The 20840-nt window shown below is 47.4% G+C and overlaps 1 protein-coding gene across 2 annotated transcripts in view; it reads left to right on the forward strand.

Annotated features, from left to right (window-relative positions):
* Positions 1 to 339: 339 nt before the first annotated feature.
* The window catches only part of LOC138638937 (zinc finger protein 436-like), a 120440-nt gene continuing 99939 nt past the window's right edge, over positions 340 to 20840 (forward strand). For both annotated transcript variants that reach the window (XM_069728695.1, XM_069728696.1), the window contains exon 1: positions 340 to 471. The gene's annotated coding sequence lies outside the window, so the exon portion shown is untranslated. The remainder of the gene's footprint in view (positions 472 to 20840) is intronic.

Genomic DNA, 20840 nt, shown 5'->3' on the forward strand with positions numbered 1-20840 from the left:
AGGAGTGGAGGGAGAGGGTTCTGTGGAATAGGAGGAGGGGGAAAGGAGAGGAGCAGGTAATGAGGTTGAGAGGGAAATAGGGATAGAGGGGAATGGGAAGCAGAGGGGGAGAGGTGGGGAGAAGAGGAGGGGGGGAGGGGGGGAGAGGGAGGAGTGTGACATAGGAGCAGTTAGGAATAGGAAGGGCGTAGGCTCCTCCTATTATCTACACTCTAGTCTCCTCCCTCGGGTCACGGAGAAGCCCCGCCCCTTTGCCCGGTCACATGGCTCTGACGTCATACAGGTCCTTGTTCGCCACTTTTCCCCGTTTCCCCGCTCAGCTCCGCCCCTTCTGGTCACATGCTGCTGACGTCACTAGTCTTCCGCCCGCTGTGGCAGCGCAGTAGGAGCGGGTCGCGGTCTCCGTTGTCGGTGGTCTCCGGTGGTCGCGGTGTCGGAGGCTCCGGTGTTCTGTGGCGGCTCCGCGATGAGGTGAGGGCGGCGCACGCTGGCGGTTGTGGTGGGAGCAGCAGACGGGGATCTTCTGGTTGTTTCCTCACTGGTGACATCGGATGAGAGTTGTGCAGGATCGCCCGATGGTGACCGCTGCCCCGATCTGCGCCCTCATCCGTGTGATCCTGCAGCTGTGGTCACGTGCCGTCACAGAGGCGCTGGGGGGGGGGGGCAGTCGGGGTCTGTGTCGCCCTTGTGCTCCATAGAGGGTGAAGTAGCCGGAGGTCATGGGGACCACTGTATATACATCACATGGGGCCACTGTATATACATCACATGGGGACCACTGTATATACATCACATGGGGACCACTGTATATACATCACATGGGGACCACTGTATATACATCACATGGGGACCACTGTATATACATCACATGGGGACCGCTGTATATACATCACATGGGGACCACTGTATATACATCACATGGGGACCACTGTATATACATCACATGGGGACCACTGTATATACATCACATGGGGACCGCTGTATATACATCACATGGGGACCACTGTATATACATCACATGGGGACCACTGTATATACATCACATGGGGACCACTGTATATACATCACATGGGGACCGCTGTATATACATCACATGGGGACCACTGTATATACATCACATGGGGCCACTGTATATACATCACATGGGGACCGCTGTATATACATCACATGGGGACCACTGTATATACATCACATGGGGACCACTGTATATACATCACATGGGGACCACTGTATATACATCACATGGGGACCACTGTATATACATCACATGGGGACCACTGTATATACATCACATGGGGACCGCTGTATATACATCACATGGGGACCACTGTATATACATCACATGGGGACCGCTGTATATACATCACATGGGGACCACTGTATATACATCACATGGGGACCGCTGTATATACATCACATGGGGACCGCTGTATATACATCACATGGGGACCGCTGTATATACATCACATGGGGACCACTGTATATACATCACATGGGGACCACTGTATATACATCACATGGGGACCGCTGTATATGCATCACATGGGGACCGCTGTATATACATCACATGGGGACCACTGTATATACATCACATGGGGACCACTGTATATACATCACATGGGGCCACTGTATATACATCACATGGGGACCACTGTATATACATCACATGGGACCGCTGTATATACATCACATGGGACCGCTGTATATACATCACATGGGGACCACTGTATATACATCACATGGGGCCACTGTATATTCATCACATGGGGACCACTGTATATACATCACATGGGGGCCACTGTATATACATCACATGGGGGCCACTGTATATACATCACATGGGGACCACTGTATATACATCACATGGGGGCACGGGGACCGCTGTATATACATCACATGGGGGCCGCTGTATATACATCACATGGGGGCCACTGTATATACATCACATGGGGACCGCTGTATATACATCACATGGGGACCACTGTATATACATCACATGGGGACCACTGTATATACATCACATGGGGACCACTGTATATACATCACATGGGGACCGCTGTATATACATCACATGGGGGCCACTGTATATACATCACATGGGGGCCACTGTATATACATCACATGGGGACCGCTGTATATACATCACATGGGGACCGCTGTATATACATCACATGGGGGCCGCTGTATATACATCACATGGGGGCCACTGTATATACATCACATGGGGACCGCTGTATATACATCACATGGGGACCACTGTATATACATCACATGGGGGCCACTGTATATACATCACATGGGGGCCACTGTATATACATCACATGGGGACCGCTGTATATACATCACATGGGGACCACTGTATATACATCACATGGGGCCGCTGTATATACATCAGAGGGTGAAGTAGCCGGAGGACATGGGGACCACTGTATATACATCACATGGGGACCACTGTATGTACATCACATGGGGACCACTGTATATACATCACATGGGGGCCACTGTATATACATCACATGGGGACCACTGTATATACATCACATGGGGACCACTGTATATACATCACATGGGGACCACTGTATATACATCACATGGGGCCGCTGTATATACATCACATGGGGACCACTGTATATACATCACATGGGGACCACTGTATATACATCAGAGGGTGAAGTAGCCGGAGGACATGGGGACCACTGTATATACATCACATGGGGGCCACCGTATATACATCACATGGGGACCACTGTATATACATCACATGGGGACCACTGTATATACATCACATGGGGCCGCTGTATATACATCACATGGGGACCACTGTATATACATCACATGGGGACCACTGTATATACATCAGAGGGTGAAGTAGCCGGAGGACATGGGGACCACTGTATATACATCACATGGGGACCACTGTATATACATCACATGGGGACCACTGTATATACATCACATGGGGCCGCTGTATATACATCACATGGGGACCACTGTATATACATCACATGGGGGCCACTGTATATACATCACATGGGGACCACTGTATATACATCACATGGGGACCACTGTATATACATCACATGGGGACCACTGTATATACATCACATGGGGACCACTGTATATACATCACATGGGGCCGCTGTATATACATCACATGGGGACCGCTGTATATACATCACATGGGGCCACTGTATATACATCACATGGGGCCACTGTATATACATCACATGGAGACCGCTGTATATACATCACATGGGGCCACTGTATATACATCACATGGGGACCACTGTATATACATCACATGGGGCACTGGGACCGCTGTATATACATCACATGGGGCCACTGTATATACATCACATGGAGACCGCTGTATATACATCACATGGGGCCACTGTATATACATCACATGGGGACCACTGTATATACATCACATGGGGCACTGGGACCGCTGTATATACATCACATGGGGCCACTGTATATACATCACATGGGGACCGCTGTATATACATCACATGGGGACCACTGTATATACATCACATGGGGACCGCTGTATATACATCACATGGGGCCACTGTATATACATCACATGGGGGCACTGGGACCGCTGTATATACATCACATGGGGGCACTGGGACCGCTGTATATACGTCACATGGGGGCACTGGGACCGCTGTCTATACATCACATGGAGACCGCTGTATATACATCACATGGAGACCGCTGTATATACATCACATGGAGACCGCTGTATATACATCACATGGAGACCGCTGTATATACATCACATGGAGACCGCTGTTTATACATCACATGGGGCACTGGGACCGCTGTATACACATCACATGGAGACCGCTGTATATACATCACATGGGACCACTGTATATACATCACATGGAGCCACTGTATATACATCACATGGGGACTGCTGTATATACATCACATGGGACCACTGCATATACATCACATGGGGCACTGGGACCGCTGTATATACATCACATGGAGACCGCTGTATATACATCACATGGGGCCACTGTATATACATCACATGGGGCCACTGTATATACATCACATGGGGCCACTGTATATACATCACATGGGGCCACTGTATATACATCACATGGGGACCGCTGTATATACATCACATGGGGACCGCTGTATATACATCACATGAGGACCGCTGTATATACATCACATTGAGACCGCTGTATATACATCACATGGGGACCGCTGTATATACATCACATGGGGCACTGGGACCGCTGTATATACATCACATGGGACCACTGTATATACATCACATGGGACCACTGTATATACATCACATGGGGCCACTGTATATACATCACATGGGGACCGCTGTATATACATCACATGGGACCACTGCATATACATCACATGGGGCACTGGGACCGCTGTATATACATCACATGGAGACCACTGTATATACATCACATGGGGCCACTGTATATACATCACATGGGGACCGCTGTATATACATCACATGGAGACCGCTGTATATACATCACATGGGGACCGCTGTATATACATCACATGGGGCACTGGGACCGCTGTATATACATCACATGGAGACCGCTGTATATACATCACATGGGACCACTGTATATACGTCACATGGGGACCGCTGTATATACATCACATGGAGACCGCTGTATATACATCACATGGGGACCGCTGTATATACATCATATGGGGGCACTGGGACCGCTGTATATACATCACATGGGGGCACTGGGACCGCTGTATATACATCACATGGGGGCACTGGGACCGCTGTGTATACATCACATGGGGGCACTGGGACCGCTGTATATACATCACATGGGGGCACTGGGACCGCTGTATATACATCACATGGAGACCGCTGTATATACATCACATGGGACCACTGTATATGCATTACATGGGGACCGCTGTATATACATCACATGGTGCACTGGGACCGCTGTATATACATCACATGGGGACCGCTGTATATACATCACATGGAGACCGCTGTATATACATCACATGGGGACCGCTGTATATACATCACATGGGACCACTGCATATACATCACATGGGGCACTGGGACCGCTGTATATACATCACATGGGGCCACTGTATATACATCACATGGGGACCGCTGTATATGCATCACATGGAGACTGCTGTATATACATCACATGGGGACCGCTGTATATACATCACATGGGGCACTGGGACCGCTGTATATACATCACATGGAGACCGCTGTATATACATCACATGGGACCACTGTATATACATCACATGGGGCCACTGTATATACATCACATGGGGACCGCTGTATATACATCACATGGAGACCGCTGTATATACATCACATGGAGACCGCTGTATATACATCACATGGGGACCGCTGTATATACATCACATGGGGACCGCTGTATATACATCACATGGAGACCGCTGTATATACATCACATGGAGACCGCTGTATATACATCACATGGAGACCGCTGTATATACATCACATGGAGACCGCTGTATATACATCACATGGAGACCGCTATATATACATCACATGGAGACCGCTGTATATACATCACATGGAGACCGCTGTATATACATCACATGGAGACCGCTGTATATACATCACATGGGGCACTGGGACCGCTGTATACACATCACATGGAGACCGCTGTATATACATCACATGGGACCACTGTATATACATCACATGGAGCCACTGTATATACATCACATGGGGACCGCTGTATATACATCACATGGGACCACTGCATATACATCACATGGGGCACTGGGACCGCTGTATATACATCACATGGAGACCGCTGTATATACATCACATGGTGCCACTGTATATACATCACATGGTGCCACTGTATATACATCACATGGGGCCACTGTATATACATCACATGGGGACCGCTGTATATACATCACATTGAGACCGCTGTATATACATCACATGGGGACCGCTGTATATACATCACATGGGGCACTGGGACCGCTGTACATACATCACATGGAGACCGCTGTATATACATCACATGGGGCCGCTGTATATACATCACATGGGGCCACTGTATATACATCACATGGGGACCGCTGTATATACATCACATGGGACCACTGCATATACATCACATGGGGCACTGGGACCGCTGTATATACATCACATGGAGACCACTGTATATACATCACATGGGGCCACTGTATATACATCACATGGGGCCACTGTATATACATCACATGGGGACCGCTGTATATACATCACATGGAGACCGCTGTATATACATCACATGGGGACCGCTGTATATACATCACATGGGGCACTGGGACCGCTGTATATGCATCACATGGAGACCGCTGTATATACATCACATGGGACCACTGTATATACATCACATGGGGACCGCTGTATATACATCACATGGAGACCGCAGTATGTACATCACATGGGGACCGCTGTATATACATCATATAGGGGCACTGGGACCGCTGTATATACATCACATGGGGGCACTGGGACCGCTGTATATACATCACATGGGGGCACTGGGACCGCTGTGTATACATCACATGGGGGCACTGGGACCGCTGTATATACATCACATGGGGGCACTGGGACCGCTGTATATACATCACATGGAGACCGCTGTATATACATCACATGGGACCACTGTATATACATCACATGGGGACCGCTGTATATACATCACATGGGGCACTGGGACCGCTGTATATACATCACATGGGGACCGCTGTATATACATCACATGGAGACCGCTGTATATACATCACATGGGGACCGCTGTATATACATCACATGGGACCACTGCATATACATCACATGGGGCACTGGGACCGCTGTATATACATCACATGGAGACCGCTGTATATACATCACATGGGGCCACTGTATATACATCACATGGGGCCACTGTATATACATCACATGGGGACCGCTGTATATACATCACATGGAGACCGCTGTATATACATCACATGGGGACCGCTGTATATACATCACATGGGGCACTGGGACCGCTGTATATACATCACATGGAGACCGCTGTATATACATCACATGGGACCACTGTTTATACATCACATGGGGCCACTGTATATACATCACATGGGGACCGCTGTATATACATCACATGGAGACCGCTGTATATACATCACATGGGGACCGCTGTATATACATCACATGGGGGCACTGGGACCGCTGTATATACATCACATGGAGACCGCTGTATATACATCACATGGGACAACTGTATATACATCACATGGGGACCGCTGTATATACATCACATGGGGCACTGGGACCGCTGTATATACATCACATGGAGACCGCTGTATATACATCACATGGGACCACTCTATATACATCACATGGGACCACTGTATATACATCACATGGGGCACTGGGACCGCTGTATATACATCACATGGAGACCGCTGTATATACATCACATGGGGACCGCTGTATATACATCACATGGGACCACTGTATATACATCACATGGGGACCGCTGTATATACATAACATGGGGGCACTGGGACCGCTGTATATACATAACATGGGGCACTGGGACCGCTGTATATACATCACATGGGGACCGCTGTATATACATCACATGGGGACCGCTGTATATACATCACATGGGGCCACTGTATATACATCACATGGAGACCGCTGTATATACATCAAATGGGGACCGCTGTATATACATCACATGGGGGCACTGGGACCGCTGTATATACATCACATGGGGCACTGGGACCGCTGTATATACATCACATGGAGACCGCTGTATATACATCACATGGGGGCACTGGGACCGCTGTATATACATCACATGGGGCACTGGGACCGCTGTATATACATCACATGGAGACCGCTGTATATACATCACATGGGGACCGCTGTATATACATCACATGGAGACCGCTGTATATACATCACATGGGGCACTGGGACCGCTGTATATACATCACATGGAGACCGCTGTATATACATCACATGGGACCACTGTATATACATCACATGGGGACCGCTGTATATACATCACATGGAGACCGCTGTATATACATCACATGGGGACCGCTGTATATACATCACATGGGGGCACTGGGACCTCTGTATATACATCACATGGGGGCACTGGGACCGCTGTATATACATCACATGGGGGCACTGGGACCGCTGTATATACATCACATGGGGGCACTGGGACCGCTGTATATACATCACATGGGGGCACTGGGACCGCTGTATATACATCACATGGGGGCACTGGGACCGCTGTATATACATCACATGGGGGCACTGGGACCGCTTTATATACATCACATGGGGGCACTGGGACCGCTGTATATACATCACATGGAGACCGCTGTATATACATCACAGGGGACCACTGTATATACATCACATGGGGACCGCTATATATACATCACATGGGGCACTGGGACCGCTGTATATACATCACATGGGGACCGCTGTATATACATCACATGGAGACCGCTGTATATACATCACATGGGGACCGCTGTATATACATCACATGGGACCACTGCATATACATCACATGGGGCACTGGGACCGCTGTATATACATCACATGGAGACCGCTGTATATACATCACATGGGGCCACTGTATATACATCACATGGGGCCACTGTATATACATCACATGGGGACCGCTGTATATACATCACATGGAGACCGCTGTATATACATCACATGGGGCACTGGGACCGCTGTATATACATCACATGGAGACCGCTGTATATACATCACATGGGACCACTGTATATACATCACATGGGGACCGCTGTATATACATCACATGGAGACCGCTGTATATACATCACATGGGGACCGCTGTATATACAGCACATGGGGCACTGGGACCGCTGTATATACATCACATGGAGACCGCTGTATATACATCACATGGGACCACTGTATATACATCACATGGGGCCACTGTTTATACATCACATGGAGACCGCTGTATATACATCACATGGGGACCGCTGTATATACATCACATGGAGGCACTGGGACCGCTGTATATACATCACATGGGGCACTGGGACCGCTGTATATACATCACATGGAGACCGCTGTATATACATCACATGGGACCACTGTATATACATCACATGGGGACCGCTGTATATACATCACATGGGGCACTGGGACCGCTGTATATACATCACATGGAGACCGCTGTATATACATCACATGGAGACCGCTGTATATACATCACATGGGGACCGCTGTATATACATCACATGGGACCACTGTATATACATCACATGGGGCACTGGGACCGCTGTATATACATCACATGGAGACCGCTGTATATACATCACATGGGGACCGCTGTATATACATCACATGGGACCACTGTATATACATCACATGGGGCCACTGTATATACATCACATGGGGACCGCTGTATATACATCACATGGAGACCGCTGTATATACATCACATGGGGACCGCTGTATATACATCACATGGGGGCACTGGGACCGCTGTATATACATCACATGGGGCCACTGTATATACATCACATGGAGACCGCTGTATATACATCACATGGGGACCACTGTATATACATCACATGGGGGCACTGGGACCGCAGTATATACATCACATGGGGCACTGGGACCGCTGTATATACATCACATGGAGACCGCTGTATATACATCACATGGGGGCACTGGGACCGCTGTATATACATCACATGGGGCACTGGGACCGCTGTATATACATCACATGGAGACCGCTGTATATACATCACATGGAGACCGCTGTATATACATCACATGGGACCACTGTATATACATCACATGGGGACCGCTGTATATACATCACATGGGGCACTGGGACCGCTGTATATACATCACATGGAGACCGCTGTATATACATCACATGGGGACCGCTGTATATACATCACATGGGACCACTGTATATACATCACATGGGGCACTGGGACCGCTGTATATACATCACATGGAGACCGCTGTATATACATCACATGGAGACCGCTGTATATACATCACATGGGACCACTGTATATACATCACATGGGGCCACTGTATATACATCACATGGGGACCGCTGTATATACATCACATGGAGACCGCTGTATATACATCACATGGGGACCGCTGTATATACATCACATGGGGGCACTGGGACCGCTGTATATACATCACATGGGGCACTGGGACCGCTGTATATACATCACATGGAGACCGCTGTATATACATCACATGGGACCACTGTATATACATCACATGGGGACCGCTGTATATACATCACATGGGGCACTGGGACCGCTGTATATACATCACATGGAGACCGCTGTATATACATCACATGGGGACCGCTGTATATACATCACATGGGACCGCTGTATATACATCACATGGGGCACTGGGACCACTGTATATACATCACATGGAGACCGCTGTATATACATCACATGGGGACCGCTGTATATACATCACATGGGACCACTGTATATACATCACATGGGACCACTGTTTATACATCACATGGGGCCACTGTATATACATCACATGGGGACCGCTGTATATACATCACATGGAGACCGCTGTATATACATCACATGGGGACCGCTGTATATACATCACATGGGGGCACTGGGACCGCTGTATATACATCACATGGGGCACTGGGACCGCTGTATATACATCACATGGGGACCGCTGTATATACATCACATGGGGACCGCTGTATATACATCACATGGGGACCTCTGTATATACATCACATGGGGACCGCTGTATATACATCACATGGGGCCACTGTATATACATCACATGGAGACCGCTGTATATACATCACATGGGGACCGCTGTATATACATCACATGGAGACCGCTGTATATACATCACATGGGGGCACTGGGACCGCTGTATATACATCACATGGAGACCGCTGTATATACATCACATGGGGGCACTGGGACCGCTGTATATACATCACATGGGGCACTGGGACCGCTGTATATACATCACATGGGGACCGCTGTATATACATCACATGGGACCACTGTATATACATCACATGGGGACCGCTGTATATACATCACATGGGGCACTGGGACCGCTGTATATACATCACATGGAGACTGCTGTATATACATCACATGGAGACCGCTGTATATACATCACATGGGGACCACTGTATATACATCACATGGGACCACTGTATATACATCACATGGGGACCGCTGTATATACATCACATGGGGCACGGGGACCGCTGTATATACATCACATGGGGACCGCTGTATATACATCACATGGGGCACTGGGACCGCTGTATATACATCACATGGGGACCGCTGTATATACATCACATGGGACCGCTGTATATATATCACATGGAGACCGCTGTATATACATCACATGGGGACCGCTGTATATACATCACATGGGACCACTGTTTATACATCACATGGGGCACTGGGACCGCTGTATATACATCACATGGAGACCGCTGTATATACATCACATGGGGCCACTGTATATACATCACATGGGGCCACTGTATATACATCACATGGGGACCGCTGTATATACATCACATGGAGACCGCTGTATATACATCACATGGGGACCGCTGTATATACATCACATGGGGCACTGGGACCGCTGTATATACATCACATGGAGACCGCTGTATATACATCACATGGGGCCACTGTATATACATCACATGAGGACCGCTGTATATACATCACATGGGGCACTGGGACCGCTGTATATACATCACATGGAGATCGCTGTATGTACATCACATGGGGCACTGGGACCGCTGTATATACATCACATGGAGACCGCTGTATATTCATCACATGGGGACCGCTGTATATACTTCACATGGGGCCACTGTATATACATCACATGGGGACCGCTGTATATACATCACATGGGGACCGCTGTATATACATCACATGGGGACCGCTGTATATACATCACATGGGGCACTGGGACCGCTGTATATACATCACATGGAGACCGCTGTATATACATCACACAGGGACCGCTGTATATACATCACATGGGACCACTGTATATACATCACATGGGGCACTGGGACCGCTGTATATACATCACATGGAGACCGCTGTATATACATCACATGGAGACCGCTGTATATACATCACATGGAGACCGCTGTATATACATCACATGGGGACCGCTGTATATACATCACATGGGACCACTGTATATACATCACATGGGGCACTGGGACCGCTGTATATACATCACATGGAGACCGCTGTATATACATCACATGGGGCCACTGTATATACATCACATGGGGACCGCTGTATATACATCACATGGAGACCGCTGTATATACATCACATAGGGACCGCTGTATATACATCACATGGGGGCACTGGTACCGCTGTATATACATCACATGGGGCACTGGGACCGCTATATATACATCACATGGAGACCGCTGTATATACATCACATGGGGACCGCTGTATATACATCACATGGGACCACTGTATATACATCACATGGGGCACTGGGACCGCTGTATATACATCACATGGAGACCGCTGTATATACATCACATGGGGACCGCTGTATATACATCACATGGGACCACTGTATATACATCACATGGGGCCACTGTATATAAATCACATGGGGACCGCTGTATATACATCACATGGAGACCGCTGTATATACATCACATGGGGACCGCTGTATATACATCACATGGGGGCACTGGGACCGCTGTATATACATCACATGGGGCACTGGGACCGCTGTATATACATCACATGGGGACCGCTGTATATACATCACATGGGGACCGCTGTATATACATCACATGGGGACCGCTGAATATACATCACATGGGGACCGCTGTATATACATCACATGGGGACCGCTGTATATACATCACATGGAGACCTCTGTATATACATCACATGGGGACCGCTGTATATACATCACATGGGGGCACTGGGACCGCTGTATATACATCACATGGGGCACTGGGACCGCTGTATATACATCACATCGAGACCGCTGTATATACATCACATGGGGGCACTGTATATACATCACATGGGGACCGCTGTATATACATCACATGGGGCACTGGGACCGCTGTATATACATCACATGGAGACCGCTGTATATACATCACATGGGGCACTGGGACCGCTGTATATACATCACATGGAGACCGCTGTATATACATCACATGGAGACCGCTGTATATACATCACATGGAGACCGCTGTATATACATCACATGGAGACCGCTGTATATACATCACATGGGGACCGCTGTATATATATATCACATGGAGACCGCTGTATATACATCACATGGGGACCGCTGTATATACATCACATGGGACCACTGTATATACATCACATGGGGCACTGGGACCGCTGTATATACATCACATGGAGACCGCTGTCTATACATCACATGGGGCCACTGTATATACATCACATGGGGCCACTGTATATACATCACATGGGGACCGCTGTATATACATCACATGGGGACCGCTGTATATACATCACATGGGGCACTGGGACCGCTGTATATACATCACATGGGGACCGCTGTATATACATCACATGGGGACCGCTGTATATACATCACATGGGGACCGCTGTATATACATCACATGGGGACCGCTGAATATACATCACATGGAGACCGCTGTATATACATCACATGGGGCCACTGTATATACATCACATGGAGACCGCTGTATATACATCACATGGGGACCGCTGTATATACATCACATGGGGGCACTGGGACCGCTGTATATACATCACATGGGGCACTGGGACCGCTGTATATACATCACATGGAGACCGCTGTATATACATCACATGGGACCACTGTATATACATCACATGGAGACCGCTGTATATACATCACATGGAGACCGCTGTATATACATCACATGGAGACCGCTGTATATACATCACATGGAGACCGCTGTATATACATCACATGGGGACCGCTGTATATACATCACATGGGACCGCTGTATATACATCACATGGGGACCGCTGTATATACATCACATGGGACCGCTGTATATACATCACATGGAGACCGCTGTATATACATCACATGGGGACCTCTGTATATACATCACATGGGACCACTGTATATACATCACATGGGGCACTGGGACCGCTGTATATACATCACATGTAGACCGCTGTATATACATCACATGGGGCCACTGTATATACATCACATGGGGCCACTGTATATACATCACATGGGGCCACTGTATATACATCACATGGGGACCGCTGTATATACATCACATGGGGACTGCTGTATATACATCACATGGGGCACTGGGACCGCTGTATATACATCACATGGAGACCGCTGTATATACATCACATGGGACCACTGTATATACATCACATGGGGCCACTGTATATACATCACATGGGGACTGCTGTATATACATCACATGGAGACCGCTGTATATACATCACATGGGGACCGCTGTATATACATCACATGGGGGCACTGGGACCGCTGTATATACATCACATGGGGCACTGGGACCGCTGTATATACATCACATGGAGACAGCTGTATATACATCACATGGGACCACTGTATATACATCACATGGGGACCGCTGTATATACATCACATGGGGCACTGGGACCGCTGTATATACATCACATGGGGACCGCTGTATATACATCACATGGGACCACTGTATATACATCACATGGGGCACTGGGACCGCTGTATATACATCACATGGAGACCGCTGTATATGCATCACATGGGGACCGCTGTATATACATCACATGGTACCACTGTATATACATCACATGGGGCCACTGTATATACATCACATGGGGCCACTGTATATACATCACATGGGGACCGCTGTATATACATCACATGGGGACCGCTGTATATACATCACATGGGGGCACGGGGACCGCTGTATATACATCACATGGGGCACTGGGACCGCTGTATATACATCACATGGGGACCGCTGTATATACATCACATGGGGCCACTGTATATACTCACATGGAGACCGCTGTATATACATCACATGGGGACCGCTGTATATATATCACATGGGGGCACTGGGACCGCTGTATATACATCACATGGGGCACTGGGACCGCTGTATATACATCACATGGAGACCGCTGTATATACATCACATGGGGGCACTGGGACCGCTGTATATACATCACATGGGGCACTGGGACCGCTGTATATACATCACATGGAGACCGCTGTATATACATCACATGGGACCACTGTATATACATCACATGGGGACCGCTGTATATACATCACATGGGGCACTGGGACCGCTGTATATAAATCACATGGAGACCGCTGTATATACATCACATGGGGACCGCTGTATATCCATCACTTGGGGCACTGGGACCGCTGTATATAAATCACATGGGGACCGCTGTATATACATCACATGGGGCACTGGGACCGCTGTATATAAATCACATGGGGACCGCTGTATATACATCACATGGGACCACTGTATATCCATCACTTGGGGCACTGGGACCGCTGTATATACATCACATGGAGACCGCTGTATATACATCACATGGGGACCGCTGTATATACATCACATGGGACCACTGTATATACATCACATGGGGCCACTGTATATACATCACATGGGGACCGCTGTATATACATCACATGGAGACCGCTGTATATACATCACATGGGGACCGCTGTATATACATCACATGGGGGCACTGGGACCGCTGTATATACATCACATGGGGCACTGGGACCGCTGTATATACATCACATGGAGACCGCTGTATATACATCACATGGGACCACTGTATATACATCACATGGGGACCGCTGTATATACATCACATGGGGCACTGGGACCGCTGTATATACATCACATGGAGACCGCTGTATATACATCACATGGGGACCGCTGTATATACATCACATGGGACCACTGTATATACATCACATGGGGCACTGGGACCGCTGTATATACATCACATGGAGACCGCTGTATATACATCACATGGGGACCGCTGTATATACATCACATGGGGCCACTGTATATACATCACATGGGGACCGCTGTATATACATCACATGGAGACCGCTGTATATACATCACATGGGGACCGCTGTATATACATCACATGGGGGCACTGGGACCGCTGTATGTACATCACATGGGGCACTGGGACCACTGTATATACATCACATGGGGACCGCTGTATATACATCACATGGGGACCGCTGTATATACATCACATGGGGACCGCTGTATATACATCACATGGGGGCACTGGGACCGCTGTATATACATCACATGGGGCACTGGGACCGCTGTATATACATCACATGGAGACCGCTGTATATACATCACATGGGGCACTGGGACCGCTGTATATACATCACATGGGGCACTGGGACCGCTGTATATACATCACATGGAGACCGCTGTATATACATCACATGGGGACCGCTGTATATACATCACATGGGACCACTGTATATACATCACATGGGGCACTGGGACCGCTGTATATACATCACATGGAGACCGCTGTATATGCATCACATGGGGACTGCTGTATATACATCACATGGTACCACTGTATATACATCACATGGGGCCACTGTATATACATCACATGGGGACCGCTGTATATACATCACATGGGGACCGCTGTATATACATCACATGGGGACCGCTGTATATACATCACATGGGGGCACGGGGACCGCTGTATATACATCACATGGGGGCACGGGGACCGCTGTATATACATCACATGGGGCACTGGGACCGCTGTATATACATCACATGGGGACCGCTGTATATACATCACATGGGGCCACTGTATATACTCACATGGAGACCGCTGTATATACATCACATGGGGACCGCTGTATATATATCACATGGGGGCACTGGGACTGCTGTATATACATCACATGGGGCACTGGGACCGCTGTATATACATCACATGGAGACCGCTGTATATACATCACATGGGGGCACTGGGACCGCTGTATATACATCACATGGAGACCGCTGTATATACATCACATGGGACCACTGTATATACATCACATGGGGACCGCTGTATATACATCACATGTGGCACTGGGACCGCTGTATATAAATCACATGGAGACCGCTGTATATACATCACATGGGGCACTGGGACCGCTGTATATAAATCACATGGAGACCGCTGTATATACATCACATGGGGCACTGGGACCGCTGTATATACATCACATGGGGCACTGGGACCGCTGTATATACATCACATGGAGACCGCTGTATATACATCACATGGGACCACTGTATATACATCACATGGGGACCGCTGTATATACATCACATGGGGCACTGGGACCGCTGTATATACATCACATGGAGACCGCTGTATATACATCACATGGGGACCGCTGTATATACATCACATGGGACCACTGTATATACATCATATGGGGCACTGGGACCGCTGTATATACATCACATGGAGACCGCTGTATATACATCACATGGGGACCGCTGTATATACATCACATGGGACCACTGTATATACATCACATGGGGCCACTGTATATACATCACATGGGGACCGCTGTATATACATCACATGGAGACCGCTGTATATACATCACATGGGGACCGCTGTATATACATCACATGGGGGCACTGGGACCGCTGTATATACATCACATGGGGCACTGGGACCGCTGTATATACATCACATGGGGACCGCTGTATGTACATCACATGGGGACCGCTGTATATACATCACATGGGGCCACTGTATATACATCACATGGAGACCGCTGTATATACATCACATGGGGACCGCTGTATATACATCACATGGGGCCACTGTATATACATCACATGGAGATCGCTGTATATACATCACATGGGGACCGCTGTATATACATCACATGGGGACCGCTGTATATACATCACATGGGGACCGCTGTATATACATCACATGGGGACCGCTGTATATACATCACATGGGGCCACTGTATATACATCACATGGGGCCACTGTATATACATCACATGGGGACCGCTGTAAATACATCACATGGGGACCGCTGTATATACATCACATGGGGCCACTGTATATACATCACATGGGGACCGCTGTATATACATCACATGGGGACCGCTGTATATACATCACATGGGGACCGCTGTATATACATCACATGGGGCCACTGTATATACATCACATGGGGACCGCTGTATATACATCACATGGGACCGCTGTATATACATCACATGGGGCCGCTGTATATACAGGTCCTTCTCAAAAAATTAGCATATAGTGTTAAATTTCATTATTTACCATAATGTAATGATTACAATTAAACTTTCATATATTATAGATTCATTATCCACCAACTGAAATTTGTCAGGTCTTTTATTGTTTTAATACTGATGATTTTGGCATACAACTCCTGATAACCCAAAAAACCTGTCTCAATAAATTAGCATATTTCACCCATCCAATCAAATAAAAGTGTTTTTTAATAACAAACAAAAAAACCATCAAATAATAATGTTCAGTTATGCACTCAATACTTGGTCGGGAATCCTTTGGCAGAAATGACTGCTTCAATGCGGCGTGGCATGGAGGCAATCAGCCTGTGACACTGCTGAGATGTTATGGAGGCCCAGGATGCTTCAATAGCGGCCTTAAGCTCATCCAGAGTGTTGGGTCTTGCGTCTCTCAACTTTCTCTTCACAATATCCCACAGATTCTCTATGGGGTTCAGGTCAGGAGAGTTGGCAGGCCAATTGAGCACAGTAATACCATGGTCAGTAAACCATTTACCAGTGGTTTTGGCACTGTGAGCAGGTGCCAGGTCGTGCTGAAAAATGAAATCTTCATCTCCATAAAGCATTTCAGCCGATGGAAGCATGAAGTGCTCCAAAATCTCCTGATAGCTAGCTGCATTGACCCTGCCCTTGATGAAACACAGTGGACCAACACCAGCAGCTGACATGGCACCCCACACCATCACTGACTGTGGGTACTTGACACTGGACTTCAGGCATTTTGGCATTTCCTTCTCCCCAGTCTTCCTCCAGACTCTGGCACCTTGATTTCCGAATGACATGCAAAATTTGCTTTCATCAGAAAAAAGTACTTGGGACCACTTAGCAACAGTCCAGTGCTGCTTCTCTGTAGCCCAGGTCAGGCGCCTCTGCCGCTGTTTATGGTTCAAAAGTGGCTTTACCTGGGGAATGCGGCACCTGTAGCCCATTTCCTGCACACGCCTGTGCACGGTGGCTCTGGATGTTTCCACTTCTCCACAATCTTCCTCAGGGTCCGGTCTCCTCTTCTCGTTGTACAGCGTTTTCTGCCACATTGTTTCCTTCCAACAGACTTACCATTGAGGTGCCTTGATACAGCACTCTGGGAACAGCCTATTTGTTGAGAAATTTCTTTCTGGGTCTTACCCTCTTGCTTGGGGTGTCAATGATGGCCTTCTTGACATCTGTCAGGTCGCTAGTCTTACCCATGATGGGGGTTTTGAGTAATGAACCAGGCAGGGAGTTTATAAAAGCCTCAGGTATCTTTTGCTTGTGTTTAGAGTTAATTAGTTGATTCAGAAGATTAGGGTAATAGGTCGTTTAGAGAACCTTTTCTTGATATGCTAATTTATTGAGACAGGTTTTTTGGGTTATCAGGAGTTGTATGCCAAAATCATCAGTATTAAAACAATAAAAGACCTGACAAATTTCAGTTGGTGGATAATGAATCTATAATATATGAAAGTTTAATTGTAATCATTACATTATGGTAAATAATGAAATTTAACACTATATGCTAATTTTTTGAGAAGGACCTGTACATCACATGGGGACCGCTGTATATACATCACATGGGGACCGCTGTATATACATCACATGGGGACCGCTGTATATACATCACATGGGGACCGCTGTATATACATCACATGGAGACCGCTGTATATACATCACATGGGGACCGCTGTATATACATCACATGGGGACCGCTGTATATACATCACATGGGGACCGCTGTATATACATCACATGGGGCCACTGTATATACATCACATGGGCAGGGCTGCCACTAGAAATTTCGGGGCCCCATACTGGCAATATTTTCGGGGCCCCCTTGAGACTCCGCCCAGGCTCCACCCCAGCCCCGCCTCCAGGCTCCACCCCTCGAACTGTCCACAGTCCCACCGCTCTCTCTTGGAAAATCTCCACTTCTCACCTATCACACATTGACAGTTCCCATCACCAGATCACACATATAGCCGGCAGCTTTTGTTTTGGCCAAAAGATTTTTTAAGCCGCCACCATAACACGTTAGACACTTTTGGCCGGGCCTTACACTGCTGTAACCTACTAAATATTTGTTAAAATATGCAATACAATTTAGGTATATTTTTATTTATTTTTCAATTTTTAAAATGACCTATAATACTACATGCAAGGAACAAATACCACAGCACTATGACCAGATGACCTATTACCACCACAGTGATCGAATAATATAAAATACAAGGAACAAATACCACAACACCATGACCAGACCACATATTACCACCACATAGTGACTGAATACTACAATACTGATCAGTAATAAAAAAAAAACCACAATACTATCACCATCAGTGCCATTATACACAGGAGATCTGTAATTAGTAAGCAGAGTCTGTGTACAGATAAT

The sequence above is a fragment of the Ranitomeya imitator genome, chromosome 5, assembly GCF_032444005.1.
Source record: "Ranitomeya imitator isolate aRanImi1 chromosome 5, aRanImi1.pri, whole genome shotgun sequence".
In the NCBI taxonomy this organism is placed as follows: domain Eukaryota; kingdom Metazoa; phylum Chordata; class Amphibia; order Anura; family Dendrobatidae; genus Ranitomeya; species Ranitomeya imitator.